Raw genomic sequence first — 17005 nt, 5'->3', positions numbered from 1 at the left:
CAGTGGATGAGGAATAGAAAACTTACACTGGGTCTGACACCCAGGTCCATTATGGACATATGTAGCTAATAAATGCCTGGCCCTGTGTACCTTATTTGGATACATGACATCAGTAGTCTTTTGGGAAAACTTGGCTAGGCTTAGAAAGACCCATGCCCCTTTAGATCATTAGCCTAGTAACGATCTATGACTCTATGAATCTAAATATATGAATCTTTGCATATAACACCATTTATTTTCTAGGGGAATTTTAGTGTTCATGCACTTTTCTTGGCATATGCATTTGGCTGTTTGGTGTTTTATCAAAGCTTAATCATTTTGAAGTGGGTGTTCCACCAAGTGGTAAATCAGAACTTCATAGCTAGTGTAAGTTACATCCCTTCTTGCCATTTCCCATATCAGCTATTTGTATCAGAGGCCCTGTCTTCTAAAAATTTGGTCTGGTTACAGTTTTCCATGACACCAGTAAGGAGTAAATACATGTTCTATAATATTAAAACTTTGGTTGACTTCTGATTCGCGTGCTCAAATTGGATGTTCTATAATTTTCTGCAAGGTTTTGGTAAGCTTAGTCAAGACCTCAAATTCAAAGCTAAGAACAGCATCTCTGGCATTGGACTAGTGATTGTGGGGATAAAGCTGTGATATGTTGAAAGAAAATTATCTTATGCTACAGTAGCTTATATTCACAGCTGATGGCCTTAAACACTTTCATGGATTCCTAGGTTCATAGATAAATACCAGACAATCAGTCTGCAGACCATTTCAAGCCTAGCCAAAAAATCATGTTCAAACATTCCCTGTATCCTCAAGGAAGGTAAGACAAGATAGACCAGGAGAGAATGTGAGGCTACCCACCCAATTATCAAGGTTTACCTTCAAGGTGGCAAGGGTGCTACTCTGCTTGAAAGGTAGTGGAAGTTTATTGCAAAGTGAGGGATATGCTGGGGTATGAATCTATCATGCCAACCATCCATCCATTATTCCATCCTCAACCCATTTTCCCATTTTGCACATGGGGTCAGGGTGTCACTTCAACAGTGACAATCACCTAGAGCCAAGGTTTACACCACCAGATATCATGCCAACATGTCTTTCTTATCTGCTGATGAAGATTTAATTATGTTAACTGAGTATTTAGTGTGCGATTAATTCTTTGAAGGAACAGGAAATCAAATTAAGAGTTGGATCTTTCATGGCATGAAAGGCTAGACATAGATCTCCAAGGAGAAGTTTGTAAGAGACTGAGTATAGAGAAAGGGCTGCCATCTTCTCATGATAACTAAAATTTTCAAGGCCACTGATCATTTTAGTTATGAATCTCTGAGGTCTCTCAAATTGTGTGATATGTTTAGATAAATATATGGCAAAAGTTGCATTATATTAAAAAATGGGTCTGATAAGATATGAATAAAGGGGAATTAAGACTTCTTTGGATCTAGTAGAGATGTCTTTGGAAATTATATGGGTCAGATAAAGCTTTCTGAACTAATGTGTAGACATGATGGTCAGAAGCTAAGGAATTATCAGCAAGCGTATCAAGATACCTTACAACAGTGTCTGATTGGACGGGGTTTCTCTTCTATAAGTTAAGTGAAATTGCATTGTTTTCCAAAATGAACTATGCTACATTTCTTTAAATTTAATTTGAGAACATTGCTCTAAAACGAAAACTAAATCGAAAACTAACTGGGCTAGAAAAATTTGATAAACTAGGATATGGTTAAAGGGTAAAATAATTATCTATGACTACTGTGGAAGTTGCAATGTGCAAAAAATGTAAACGTGACAGACTATGTAGGCTCACTAAGGAATTCAGTAATAGTGGCAAATTCACCTAACTAGCTTTGCCCAATAGGATAATGTTGTTTCCACTTAGCCAGTAAAAACAATGAACAATGGGTACTCTAACTTAATATCTGACCAAAGCTTTTAACTAGTCCACTTGGGGTTGGCAGTGAATTTACTGACTTTTCTGTGTGAATGTTTTTAACAGTTTTGAGATAAATTGTAGTTAATTATTACTGATAGTCCGCTCTGGAAGACCATTCCTTTGGGGTATTCTTTGCAACACTGCCATTGTCTATTAGTGCTTTATTTCATACAGGGGTCATCTGACCACTTGGAGTGTGGATCTATGGGAATTAAAAATAGAATCCACAAAAAGTTTGCAGAATTGAAATGGTATGCAGCCAGGTCACTGGTGGCAATCCCTATGTTTGAGGAGCTGTTTGTGGTTGTGCATTTTGGGACATTTGACTTTCAGTACAATATTTTCATTCTGTTTGTTAATTAGTTGTCAGCAAGTGAAGAAGCAAGAAAGGAAATTCTTTGCTAAGTCTCCCAGGACCCCCCCCACCATAAATAGAAAACAGCACTCTGTTAAGTAGATTATAAATTATAGTTCTGTTTTCTGGCACCATAGTTCCTCAAGTTCCTTCAGATACAGAAAACTAATCCTTTTTAGCTGCAAATGCTGAGTAAAATAATTCATCACCCTTTGGTAATCTCTGTACAAATCATTTCATACATATTGGACAAAACAGGGAAATATGTAGTCTCATTTTGGAAGAAAATATTCATTACTGGCAATTCTTCAACTAAGCAAGATCTGAAGAGCAAGGAATCATCATTGTACATATGTGAATGGATACAATTTAATAATCATGGTCTTAAATATAATCCCCATACTGTTCTACTAATAGTCTTTAATGTAACTTCCAACTAAAATATAAAGGCAGAGTCCATACCTCTCATCTGTCCAGATTTTCACAGAATGTCCAGATTTTTGCCTCATATATTTGATCTGTTCCTCATACAATTTGTGATTTTCCGGCAAATCATTACGATAATCTGGTGATTGAACTCACTAAATAATGATATAAAATTGTATTTCACAATTCATATCTTTCAGAAAAATGCATGCTAATAAAATTCAGTCATTCTAGCAACTTTCTATGTTTATAAGAGCAATATTTAAAATCTGTACATATTTTTGGCCCTTTGTCCCCTCATTCTGTTAGGCTTTGTCCAGATTTTTTGCACTATGAGGTTGAAAGGTATGAGGCAGACTGTTCTAAAAATTAAACAGTGTAATAAAATCTGACTCCCATACTAGTCAAAAAGTATGGTTATCTCTCTTACTGTTTGCCATTCATATAAATTCATGCAGTAAATACTACAGCAAAGACAGATATTAATTATCTGCCACTGAAAATGATTTCCAGTGAACAATGGTAAAATATTATCACTTCTGTGTTACTCTTTATATTTCTGTATACATTATCAGGGGTCTACTTCATAACACTGAAATTTCATAACACTAAATTTCATAACATTGAGACCATAACATTGAAAATTCTTAACACTGAAAACCCAAAACATTGAAAACTCAGAACATTGAAAGTGTGCTTCATAACATTGAAAACTACATTGCACAAGTAAATAATATCACCTCCACCTACAACAATATCTAACTAACAAGCACACGTTCTACTACATTTCTGCAGGTGGGCAAGCTCCCCTGCACCCTCCATGTGAGGGGCTCTGCCCCCCACACCACCCATAAATTAAATATACCAACTCCAAGATCACACTACAGTGGAAAAAATTAAATTTCCTAACCTCGGTGTATGAGGTTAGGAAATTAACTTTTTTCCACTGTAGTGCGATCTTGGAGTTGGTATATTTAATTTACGGGGGGGGGGTATGGGGTGCAGGGGGGTTTGCTCCCCTGTAGAAATGTAGTAGAAACTGTGTTTGTTAGTTAGGTGTTGTTATGGATAGAGAGAATGTTATTTACATATGCATTGTAGTTTTCAATGTTATGAAGCACACTTTCAATGTTCTGAGTTTTTAATTTTTTGGGATTTAGATGTTTTGGTCTCAATGCTATGAAATTCAACGTTATGAAATTTCAGTGTTATGAAGTAGACCCATTATCAGTTATATCTGTATAATTCTGTGTAAGCTCTGAAACAAAACTTCCTCACATTGATGTAATAATCCTCATCCAGGAACGTATCACACTGAATGTGCTCAGTTTTATCTGTATAACTCTGTGACAAAAGGTCACTGACACAGATGCAATCTTCAAACTGTAATGTATATAACTTTGTAACAAAAGCTCACAGACATTTATGTAATTCTTACTCTGTAACGTATCATGTTGCGACATGTTGCAAAAATTTGTACTTGGGTAGATGAGTCATAATGGAAAAGCTCTGTAGGACAGTTTCACTTACCAGATAAACAAAGAATAAATAAACACATATATATGATGTGGACACTATAGGGGGCATTTATGAGGCTTTGTGAATGTTTTTGACATACAAATAATGGTAGAACGTACTATACTTGCCCCCCCCCCCCAAGACAATGCCAACATCTCTCTGGCTATTTGGGGATAGTTATATTCAGCATTCGACTGTGATCATTAAATGAATCCATTAAGTCTCTTTATGCCATAGAAGAACTACTGGGTGAAAAGAATAATAGACAAAAGAGATCAAAATCTGGGAGTAATGTATGCAGAGTTACAATGGTTTTGGTTGCAAAGAAGGCCTGTTTGCAGTTCCCTATTTCTTTCTAAGTATATCCATTTTGTAGCAATGCATTCAAGTTGATTTAAAACTATCAAGAGCTGGTAAAAAACATATGGAGGCCATTTACTGGGCCTAGATTATAATGCCTTGTGCCTTCAGAAAAGTTTGTCTTTTGTCCTCTATATTGCCTAATCAAACTTTGGTAATTATGTACCCACAATAAGATTCTCCTGCATTGGAAAAGCAGATTGGTTTCTATTAGCTATAAGGACATTCTTTGTGAGGGTTACAGACATTTACTAAGAACACCAGAACACCAGGACATGGCTTACATTTGCTAAATCATGCTGTTTCCTGTTGGCATAAGTTCATATTTTCTTGCTCACTCCTCTATAGTGTGAGTGTACCATGCTCTCTTTTTGCAAGTTTTGGATGGTACGGAGTGAGTTCACCTTAGAGAGATACCAAAACAGGCATTGCTGTATCTTTTAATGATTGTACTTTCAGCCACATGCAGTGACCTCAGAGTGAGAATACCTTCTTAGAAACAAATGTTTCAGTGTAAGCATGCCCCTGATAACTAGCTTTTTGCAATGTTGTCATCCATTTATATTTAAGCAACTCAATTAAATATCTGTGCTATAGCTGCCATTTATAAGCTACTGTGACTTGTCTAATGTGATACAAGGTTTTGTGAAGTGGGTGTATGCACTGGATAATCTGTTATAGTCTGTCCAGTATTTCATAGATTGTTCAAGTGGACTTTATCTTACATACTTGTCAGCAGGCTGTCTTCAAGATACTTTTAAGGTGATCCTGAATATTAGGAAAACCTTGCAGCACTTTGCCTACTTCCTTTTGACAAAAGTTTGGCACATTCAGTACTCAAAATATTTGATGATTTCCAAACACTGCTTGGAAGGCTATTTTCTGTCTTTGCTGTCATTTGTTCTGCAAGGATAGGGGTAGCTCATTAGGTTTGCTTGCAAGGTACTTGTAGTATCAATAGCAATTGTGGTATGTGGTTAGGGTAGTCAAAGTGTATTTTGCAGCACTGAAGGTTGCCACACAGTTTTCAGGTAAGGGAGACTGGATGAAATATTTAGCTAGTTTTAAGGATGCTTAGAGGCTGGTAAAAGTTGTGGGGCTTAGCTACAGATAAGCATTTGCTGATGGTTAGACATTTGTTGAGTTTGATACTGCAGGGTTGGTATGAAGAGTCAGTATTAGTGGAAGATATAAATTATGTTCAATGTTGGTAGTATTTTTGTATTCTGGGGCTTTTAGAGTAAATAAGTTGAATGGGTGGTACAGTGGTACAGCAGTTAGTATTGTCACCTCACAGCAAGAGGTCCTCATGTCCAATTATTGGCTAGGCTGTCTTCTGTGCAGAGTCTGCATGTCTTCCTTTCATTTGCGTGGGTTTCATCTGGGTTCTCTGGTTTCCTCCCACATTCCAAAGACTTCCATCTGTAACATTTTTTCCCAGGCCACTGCTGAAAATGGGCTGTGTCCCAATCAGACCTTCCCAGTAAACAAATGTTAAATAAATAACGGTTACTTAGCATGGGATGATGAGATGGTTTTTGACAATGCAGTGTTAATTTGGTTTAATCATTCTAAAATGGACTAGGTAGGTACAGGTCAGAAAGTCAATTTTATCATGCAGTAATCAGGATTTTTTGTGTCTAATCATTTGGGGGATGGCTTAGCATAGGTTGCCAGGGGAGAAATAGAGTCATTGGTATTTTGACATCTGTCAGGGGTTCTGGTTTCTGTGAGTATGTTTAATGTGATTTTGAAGAATGTTTTGAGTTGCCAAGGGATTTCAGATGGGAGGTTCTCTTCATATTCCTTCCACAATGACAGGGCTTCAGATCTAGCATATAAAGGCAAACCTATTCATAGGTTCATAGGTAAGTGCTAGGCTAGCTGCCCTTGTAAACTATTTTAAACCTAACCAATTTCCCTTCTAAAAGTGAGAATCAAACCCTGTGGCTCATGTCTTAGCAATTATGCCAACCCATATATTGAGTTTAATTATAGAAAAGGGAGATAGCTCTCTAATGCTTTTATAACTAATGTAGGATATGTTCACAGGTTCATAGGTTTATAGGTAGGTACTAGGTTATTTGCCGAAGGCATTTATAAGTCTAGCCAGAATGTGTTGGCTTTCGCCACCCCCTTAAATTAGTTCCCTGTGCTTCTGTCCATCCGAGCCATTGATGTGATCCCTGGGGTAAACTTTCTATTTCCCATCCACTCGTCAAGGTTTCTCTTGAAGAGGGTTAGCAAAGAGCTCTGCCTAATGTAGACTGGAATCTTGTTCCAGAGCATGAAAAATCTCTGGGACAAGATTCTATCCCTCTAGCACATCCTATTTATTGTTGTGGTGAGGTTTAGATCCCTGGAGCATGTGGCTCGAGGGGATATGGTTTTCTTTAGGTGGAGCATGTCCATCAATTCTGGGTTGGACATGGCCTTGTATGTCAGGCAGAGATCACCTCTGAGTAGGCGGTATGCAACTGAGTACTGGAGTTTCTTCAGTCGAGCTGCATAGGGCATCTGCTTGAGGCCAGTGATCCTCCTTGCGAGGAATTTCTGTGGTCTTTCCAGTTGTTGCAGGTGTCTTGTAAGGTACATCCCAAATGGGGCATTGTACTCTATGATGGGTCTGATGAGTGATGCATAGAGGGACCCAATGACCTCTTTCGATCTGGATGCAAACCCTTTTGTGATTAGGTGGGCCACATAGAATGATTTTCTAACAACTTTGGCAATGTGTTTATCAAATGAGAGGTTACTATCTACTTGGGTCCCCAGATCCCTTATTACATCTTCCGTATTTAGGGGGCTACCACCTATTTGGTAGTTTGTGGCTTCTTTGTTTTTACCAAAGGGAATGACTATGCACTTTTTGGCAGTTAGCTTGAGACCATGGTTTTGACACCAGGTATCTGTCTCAGTGAGACCCTTTTGGAGGATGTTTGTGTCAGCTGGAGAGTCAATTATAGCCTCTAGTTTGCAGTCGTCTGCGAACTTCGTGAGCCTTAGTCCTCCTGTGCTTGCCTGTACCTCTGAGAAGTAAATGCCAAACAGGAGGGGTCCTAGGACTGAGCCCTGGGAAACACCACTTGTAAAAGGTTTAGAGTCAGACCTAGCTCCTGCAACTCTTACCATGTGGGTTCTGTCCATGAGCCAGTTGACAACCCATCTTGTGATGTAGGGGTTTATGTTCAGGCTGGTGAGCTTGTCTATAATACCTGACTGGGGAATAGTGTCAAAGGCCTTTGTGAGGTCTAGCTAGGCTGTGTGGACCACCTTTCCCTCGTCTATTGCCTTGGTAACTGTCTCAAAGAAGTCCACCAGGGTTAGGAGGCAAGATCTGCCCTTAACAAAGCTGAACTGGGTTGGGTCCAGTGTTTGGAGGTTTCCAATGTCTCTGTTAATGAGATCCATGATGATGTGCTCCATAGCTTTGCAGACCAAGCTAGTCAAGCTTATAGGGTGATAGTTTCTGGGGTCCGTTGTGGCTCCAGCTTTGTGGAGCGGAATAACTGTTGCTGTGTGCCACTCTGTGGGCATGTAGCCTGTTGAGAGGCTGAGTTTAAATAGTGGGTTTAGGTGAGGGGTTAGTTCATCTTTGAGCTCGTGTAGGACACAGCATGGGACACTGTCTGGTCCCATTGATGCTGTGTTTTTGGCTTTGGAAAGGGCTGTTTTAACCTGATTGTCTGTGATTCCAGGGGCACTACATTCTTCTGGTATAGTTATGGGCCCTTTTGGGGGTGAGAGGGTGGTGAAGTTTGCACTGAACCTGTCTGCCAGGATGTTGGCTATATCAGTCGGTTCAGTGTATTTTGTGCCATTCTGCACTAACTCTGAGCAGATCTGTGAATTGCCACTTAAATTCTTGACATAGCTAAAGGATGCCTTGTGGTTATCTTTGGAGTCCATGGCAATTTTTCTTTCAAAGCTAGCTTTGGATGATTTTATGAGGGAACGCAGTTTCTTGCTGGTACTGATCAGGGATGTCTTCCCTTCTTGGGATTTTACTCTTTTCTGTACTAATTTCCTCCTTCTATTACATAGTTTGTTTATGGCAGGGGTCCACCAGACTGGTTTCCTTTTCTTGGAGGAGTGAGTCTTTGATTTGTTTGGGATAGCACAATCCATGCATTCTTGTAGGTGCCCATAGAGTGCATTAGTAAAAGGTTTTGCAGCTCGGACAGCATTATCCTTTAGCATGGGGGCTTTGAAACTTCCCACCTCGGTCTTAAGTAACGTGAAGTTTGCTAAAGTTTTTCAGGGAGGTTTCTTTGACCGGAGGTAGTGGCGTTATGTGGATATCATGAGTGATTAGTTTATGGTCAGATCTAACCAGCGAGGGGTTGACCTCCGGTGTGGAACAGCGGTCGCCCATGTTGATGATGACCAGGTCCAGTATGTTGTCACCTCTGGTGGGGGGTGTTAACCAGTTGATCCAGGGCATTTGAGTTTATCAGTTCTAGGAAATGTTGGGCCAGGGAGTTCGTACTTGAGTAGTTCTCCCAGTTAATGTTTGGATAATTGAAATCACCCAATATCAGGGTGTTTGGTAGGACCTTTATGTTTCCCAGTGTTTCCAGGAATGCGAAGTGGGGGTCCTGGGACATGGTAGTTTATCTGTAGTAAGCTATAATTTGAATAGCAGTTTTGCCTGTTGTTAGTTGCATGTGAATGATCTCTGAAGCATCATGCTGTGCCCCTAACCTGGAGGTGTGGGTATCCTTGATGAATATGGATACTCCCCCACCTTTTGTATTTTGGTCCGGGTTTTGTGGCTGACATGTATGGTATGAGTTGTAGCCTGGTAGTGCTGGGGTGCTCTCTGGAGTCTTAAACCAGGTTTCTGTTGCTGCACATATATCGATTTTCTCCATACTGAGGAGTGCCTCAAGTGCGTGCATTTTGAGGTTTAGACTTCTGGCACTGAGCAGCATTACCCTCAGATTATTGTTACTTGTGCTATTTACGGTGGTAGGTTTGTCTTTTGAGTCTTTCCTAAAAAAGGCACTATGGGGGTGGCAAGAGCCTTGGCCAGTATTTGAAAGCCTAAGGATGACAGGCACAAGCTGTCTCTAGCAAAGCAGCGTGGCTTGTCGAGCACGTCATCCCAGGCTGACAGACACTGGATCCCCTTTGAATGACACCAGAAGCTTAGCCAATTGTTGAAATTGATAATTTTTTTTCTCTATACCATGGTCTCATTCTTGGTGAGGGCAGGATGCTACTCAGGATCAGGGTCATACCAGCCTGGGCTACGAGATCAGAGAGCTCCTCCATGTCTCTTTTCATGTAGTCCAGGGAGGTACAGCTCATGTCATTCACACCAACATGGACAATGACAGAGTCATATTTGTACTTGTTCTGGAGTGACCTTAGTGCTTGTGTTATGTGGCGGATCCTGGCACCCGACAGGCAACTAACAGTAACCTTCTTGTTCAGCCCAGTGAGTGGGACGTCTGTGTGCCTGACTATAGAGTCACCTATTACTAGTGTGTTGGGTATGTTATTTTGCCTTAAGGGCTGTGATTGTGTGGCACACTGGTTTTGTGAAGTATGTGTTTCATGGTTTGTGTTGGGGGGTGGAGGTTGCTTGGATATCTGCTTTGGAGGTCTCTGTTGCTTTTGCAGATTTTTACTTAGAGCCTCTGAGTATGTTTTTGTGTATTTATGTGTGTTTTTTGCCAGTACTGGTTTCATAGGTCTATGTGAGACTGGTGGTGTGATGCAAGTAATTCCCTTCTCCTCTTGACTGCCTGGTCCAATCTTGGGTTGAGAGAGCTTAGCCTCCAGTTTGGCTGTATAATTGCATCTCTCACATGTATTAGTGTTTGGTGGAAGGAGAAGAGGGTTGTCTGTGAACATGAGGAAATTGTAACATTACCTCAAAATTCCTAGATTCACCAGTTGGACTGGAGAGTACACCTGAAACTGCCCTTTGGACATGCCTGGATAGGTACAGTGAACTGTTTTACTGATTGGCTGGTAAGGTTGAATAGAGAGTCTTATCCTTCTCTGCAGTATAGGGGGGTCAAGTGCTAAGGTTTATTAGTGCTTGCTATGAGTTTTGGGCAAGTGCAGGGATGAGAAGTGAATGATTTGAGTGCTTAAGTTGAAAGTTTGTCTAGTTACAAGGGAAAAATTGAAGAGTAGACTTTGTAGAGCCGGGAATAGTTATACCCTAGCTAACCGGCACTGCCCGGTGTGCAAAACCATGCAAATGCAGGTTTTATAGCAGGGAAATGAAAGAGATAGAAATTAGCCCAAAATGGCCAATAAACTACTAATTTCTGGGCTGAAACCACTCCTCCAGGGACAGATAGGCTGCTCAAAGCTCCCTCTCTCACAGTGAACAGAGAAACTTCCTTCTATCCAAGTAAGGTATGGGCAAACAAAGAAACTTGTAACACAGCCCTGAATTCAGCAGTAACCTGAAAACTGGACTAAACTAGCTTTGAAAGGTGGGAAAACAAGTATTTTTTTTTTTCAGAAAATAAAGCAGATACAATCAAAAAAACACTTTACATGCACAGAAATGGCTATCACACTTGAGTGTGTAGCCTATAACAGTTAAACAGGTAATTTAAACACAAAAACAACTTTGTTAAAGTGCATGCAGTAAAATAAGTACAATATGTAGATGAGACAAGCTTTTTAAATTACAGAAACTCTAGAAAATCAGCGTTTTAGGTGGAATTAGCTAAAGGCAACAAGAAAATACAGAAAAATGATACTTAATCACTCCAAAGTCTCCCTTTTGTCTCTCTGCTGCTGTAGAACTCTGCAGGGCACCAGGCAGGAGCTTGCTGAGCTGTATACTAGCACAAAAACCTTGCAAATGCAAGTGTTAGTTTTGCATGTAAGTGATGTTTTTTTTTTTTTTTTTTTTTTTGGGGGGGCGGCAATGTCATGCTCTGCTTTTTAAAAGTTTGTATTTTATATATTCCGGTAAGTTAGCTTAGTTGAAAGGGGTAATGACCTAATCCGGCTTATTGATATACACAAGCTTTAGTGTCAAGTGCTGTTAAAGGCATAGAATGCCACGATAATAATTTTCATTTGCTGACTTACAAAAATGGGGTCCCCGATTCATTTTTCAGCTGGGGTGCCTTTTGCATGGAACATGCATATTCCAGGCACTCTAGTTTCTGCCCTCATACTGAAGAAGTGTCGAAGGCATATTGATAATTCTAAATTATTCAGATCTGAGTGTGATATAGGAAAAAAAGGTTTGGCTATCTACTTCCACTTTCCATTTGCCTAGTAAACTCTATGGGTGGTTGTGGCTTTTCATGGAATATTATAGGTGTCAGACACAACTCAACAGCATTGAAAGGTTGGATGGTGGTTATACATCTGAAGATCTCCACAGCTTAATGAAGTCTTACATCTTCAATGTACATTGAAGGGTAAACCTCTGAAAAACTTCAGTTTGTAGTGTTTGTGCAACTAGCTGTTTTTTGTTTGTTTTTCTTTTATTCCTGTTTGTAACATCTTAAAACTCACATCATACATTATTTATTTGCTTTTATTTAGCTTTAATGATGTTTTATACTTTTTTAACTGGGTTTCTTTATCTAGTTTGTACTGTGTTACATGGTTGCACTTCATTTTATCATAACTGGTTGCTTCTGTAACATTTGACTTAGTTCTTCAGCTTTATAACATTACTAAGGCAATCAGGCAGTCTGTCTAAATAAGTTCTACATAAGGGAACCAAAGCACTGACTAGCAGATTTGTAATAAATATTTTCCAGGTTGTCCTTTGACACTGCTGCACTTTGTTGACATTAATATTTTAATAATTCAGAGAGCTTGAATTATGAGGACTCCTGTCACTGCTATACCTGCACCAAGAATTTACCTCCATGCCATCTTTTTTTTTTTCAGAAAGATATCCATTCACAACTACACGCTGTGCAATCCCTTTGCATGGTGCACGTTTTTGATTTAACACCAGTGGTTCACTGCTCCTCGTTACTATTCCATTTTTTTGACTTGTATTAACTCATCTCCTCCTTCCATTGTCCTCTTCCTTTTCTCCCACCACTGGCATTTTCTTCTACTTTATACTTGTCCTTGCAATGGCTACAAATCTCCTGTCCAGCTACCCTTCTGGCAACTGCCACTTGTTTTCCATTTTCTGGCTACTGCACTGTTCATCCCTGTTAGTTACCATTAGTCTTAATGCTTGCATTTCTTTTTCCTGCCAACCCCCCCTCTTCATTTCCTATACCCCCACACAAACTTCTCAGAAGCTTTGTCCCACTTTTCTATATATCTTCTTCAACATTTTCAGAGCCTCTGTCCAAATCTTTTTTGCCCAGGTATACTCCAGAATATGTCTCATGCCTGCCTCTTCTGCTATGCATCTCCAGCATCTTGAGTCTGTTTTCCTTCCCTCTTGATATAATCTTTTCAGTGTGAAATACCATCTGTGCAGCACTCTTAAAAGCTGATCTCCCACTCATGTATTCTTTTGAAGACTTTTTGCTATTCAGTTTCTCTGCTTGTAATTCTTCCTCCTCTCTGGTCATTTAGAAGTCTGCCAGTCCTTTTCTGTTGCTCCAGTTTCTTCTGTGCACAATCTCTGTAACAAAAGCTCATGCTTCTCTCACTTTGTGAAATCTGTGTTTGTTTCCCTTCAGTTTCACATTTAAAGTAGCAGGGTAGTTAATTCATGCAGGAATTCCCAGGCTTTCAGTGGCCACAAGTTAGCCATCCCTTTTCCTGGTTTACACAATGAATCAGGATAATTCTCCATCAGTATATGGAACATACCATTAACAGCTACCAGTTTAAATGTTCTGCCTTTACTTGCAATTTCTTCTTTGAATTTACAATTGTGCCAGCAAGCTAATATGTGTCTTGAATGTCATCCTTCCTATTTTGGCAATTCTATGGATTTTTCTGTTATTGGTTCTTGTAATCTTGGTAAGTGAAATTTTGTTCCCAGCAATTTTCACCAGCATACTTTCAATTCTTTACCCTAGGAATGCTGTGTAATCCCTACTGTCCTTATTCTGTTTTTTACCTGGATATTTTTTTTAGATTATCGGGTTTTCCCAATTGTTGTTGCAGTTTTTTTTTCTGTTCCTGTCAGCCTTTTATTGTGCATCAGCACCTTTTTATCTCAGAGCTGCTCTGTCATACCCCACAACCTGGATTATTTATTTTATCTTATTCAGTTCTCTTTTTTTTGATTGTCTGTTTGTTTCCCTCATTAGACCTGCAACATCAGTGACTGTTATCAGTTTTTGGAAGAGACTTCAAAGAATGCTTCCTGTGGAGCTGCTTCAAACTATGTCATTGTTTTATCATTTTCTTTTTGTACAGCCTGTAATTTTTTTTTTGCCTGGAACTGGTTGATAATTACTTTTTTTGATGATCCTTTGTCCAGGGCTCTGAACCTATGTACCCATTTTGTTTGGACTGTCTGGCCCTCTTCTCAGCTCCATGCCATCTTTTATCCTTTCTAGTGTTCTGCTCCACATATGCAAATGAAAAACTGTAATTCAAAGGTAGGTACAACTATCCTCACCATCCCCAAACTCTTCAGACCTCTGTCCAGAATGCTTCTTTACTCCAAACCTCATTATATAACCTCCAACTGCTTCTCAACTTCCCAACGTCCCCCAAAGTTCCCTTCAAAGTCCCCTTTTCAAACACATTAGCACTATTCTCCCCGTATTAGAGTATAACAGAACTCATGGCTCAGTTATTTGATGAAATCTCACAACGGTTAAGGAAGAAAGGCATATTTGTTTACTTGATTCCATAAGTAATTGTAGTAAGCTGAGGATAAAAATAAAGTTGTTCTTGCAGAGATTGATACAAGTTGCTTAAATGGTAGCTCACTTGATACATAGATTCATATGCTGTCCTAGGCTAACAACCTCTTGGGCCCTTAGAAATCTAGCCATGCACCCCAAACCCATTTGGATCCTGAGTATCATGGGAGTGGGAGGGGGCTGTTAGTATAGAGGTAACTAAGAGATTTGCATGTGGGGTGTTAATTAGGATAATTATTTTCTTACTGACTGCCTTTGCGCGTCATTGTGGCCAGACTGAGGGTAAAGTTACAATTTCACATTCACTTGTCAAGGTTTCATTGGAATAGGGTCAATGATGAACTGTGTTTTACATGGATGGGGAGTTTATTCCATAGCACAGGGATCCTTTGGGATGCATATCTGTCTTTCCAGCATGTTCTGTTTATGTCACAAGTGAAGTTCAGATCTCTGGATTTAGTGATTCTGCTGCTGTTTGTTTTGTTCATATTCAACAAGTCCACTAGGGATGGTTCGGAGTCTCTGGATTTAGTGGTTCTGCTGCTGTTTGTTTTGTTCATATTCAACAAGTCCACTAGGGATGGGTCTGAGGAAGCCCTGTAAGCCAGGCATAGATTCCTTTTCAGCAGCCTGTACCAGTCTGAACACAAAAACAGAGCCTTTAGGTGATCTGTGTAGGACAGGGTTTCGTGCTCTGAATTCTCCTGGTGAGAAACCTTTGTGGGTGTTCCAACTGTTGAAAGTGTCTGGTTAGGTAAATTCCAAAGGGGACATTGTACTCTATGATAGGTTTGATAAGGGCTGAGTAAAGTGGTACGGCAAATTTCTTGGGCCTAGATGCCATATCCCTACCTATAAGTTGGGTAACATAGAATGATTTTCTTACTGTCTTAGCTACGTGTTGGTCAAAGGCCAGATTGCTGTCTCCATATGTTCCCAGATCCCTTATTACTGGGCTGACTCTTAAGGGTGCTATATCAATAGAATAATTAACTTTGGTAGACAGTTTCCCAAAGGACATTACAATGCATTTTTAGCACAGAGTTTTAGGCCATGGCTTTGGCACCACTCATTTGTCTGTGGTAAGCCCTCTTGTAATATACTGATGTCTAGGGGGGAAACTATAGTAGCTCCCACTTTACAGCCATTTCTGAACTTGGTGAGCCAGAGTTCTTGAACATTAGCCTTGACTTCTGTGAAGTAGATGCCAAACAGAAGCATGCCTCAAACTGGGCCCTAAGGTACTCTACTGGTGATCAGTTTCTTGGTGGAGGTGGCTTCACCAATCCTGACTTCCTGTGCCATGTCTGTGAGACAACCAGCAATCCAATGAGTTATATATGGGGTTTCTGTCTAGCTCTGAGAGTTTGTTAACAATGCCTGAGTTAGGTATTGTATCAAATGCCTTCACCAGGTTAAGATACACAGTATGCACTGTTTTACCCTCATCCATTGCTTTGATGATCCTCTCAAAGAAGTCTACCAGGTTAAATAGGCACAACCTTCCCTTAACAAAAATTAACTAGTATGGCTTTGATGTCTGTAAATTTCCAATGTCCTTGTTTATCATTTCCATGATAATCCGTTCCATGGCTTTGCATGTGAGGCTTGTTAGATTGATAGGTTTGTAATTCTCTGGGTTGGTTGTTGGTCTGCTTTGTGGAGGTGAATGACTGTTGCAGTCCTCCATTCACTTGAAATGTAGCCTGTTTCAAAGATGCAGTTGAAGAGTGTCTCAAGTGGGTTTTAGACTGTTCGGGACTCAACCTGAGATGTTGTTGACAGCCATAGAGACAGTGTTCTTGGTTTTAGTAAGTACTGCCAGTACCTGGTCTTTGTTAGTAGTTGGGGAAGTATGTTGGAGGGGATTTCACCAAGAAAGGCTGGGGGGAGTGAAGTTTGAGTTGAATTTATCAGCCAGTAGATTTGCTATGTCATCCTGATCTCAGTGAAGGTGGTGGTACCAGTCAACATCAGTTCAGCATGCTGCTGTATGTTCTAGAAATAACGGAAGAAGGCATTGTGATTGTCTTGAGCCTGATAGGCTATCCTAAGCTCACAGTTGACCTTGTTGGTCTTAAATTAATCATCTTAGTTTCTTGCTTATCTGTATAAAAGAGCACTTGTCTTTAAGAGATTGCTCTTCTTGACTTTAGCTATGTGTTTTTTCTTCAATTGTATGCCCTGTTTAGGTGAGGATTCCATCAATGGGGTTTGTTTTGAGCTTGCTTCTGGTAGGTATGGCAGCCTCTATGTGTGTATAGGGACTCTGTGAATAATTCTTCATAGGTAGCTGTAGTCTCTGGGTTACATGAGTCTTGAATTATGACAAACTGTCACTTAATAAGATGCACTTTGCCTTGGAATAGTTCCAATTACTGGTTTAGCAGCATTTTCTGGGTTGATTTTTACTTCAAAGGAGACAGCTGAGGACATGACACAGGAGGGGTGCAATGCTCTGCTGTGTTGATGAGTGGCAGATCAAGTATGTTTAATCCCCTGGTTGGAGTCTGCACTATCTGTTCTTGGTTAGTTATGTTAATAAAGTCGAGGAAGCATGGTGTCAGTGTGTCTGAGGCAGTATAAGTTGTGCAGTCTACAGAGGGTAGTTAAAGTCACCTATGA

The sequence above is a fragment of the Protopterus annectens genome, chromosome 5.part0, assembly GCF_019279795.1.
Source record: "Protopterus annectens isolate FY-2018-M chromosome 5.part0, PAN1.0, whole genome shotgun sequence".
Classification (NCBI taxonomy): Eukaryota; Metazoa; Chordata; order Ceratodontiformes; family Protopteridae; genus Protopterus; species Protopterus annectens.
Note: the sequence above shows the minus strand (reverse complement) of the source record.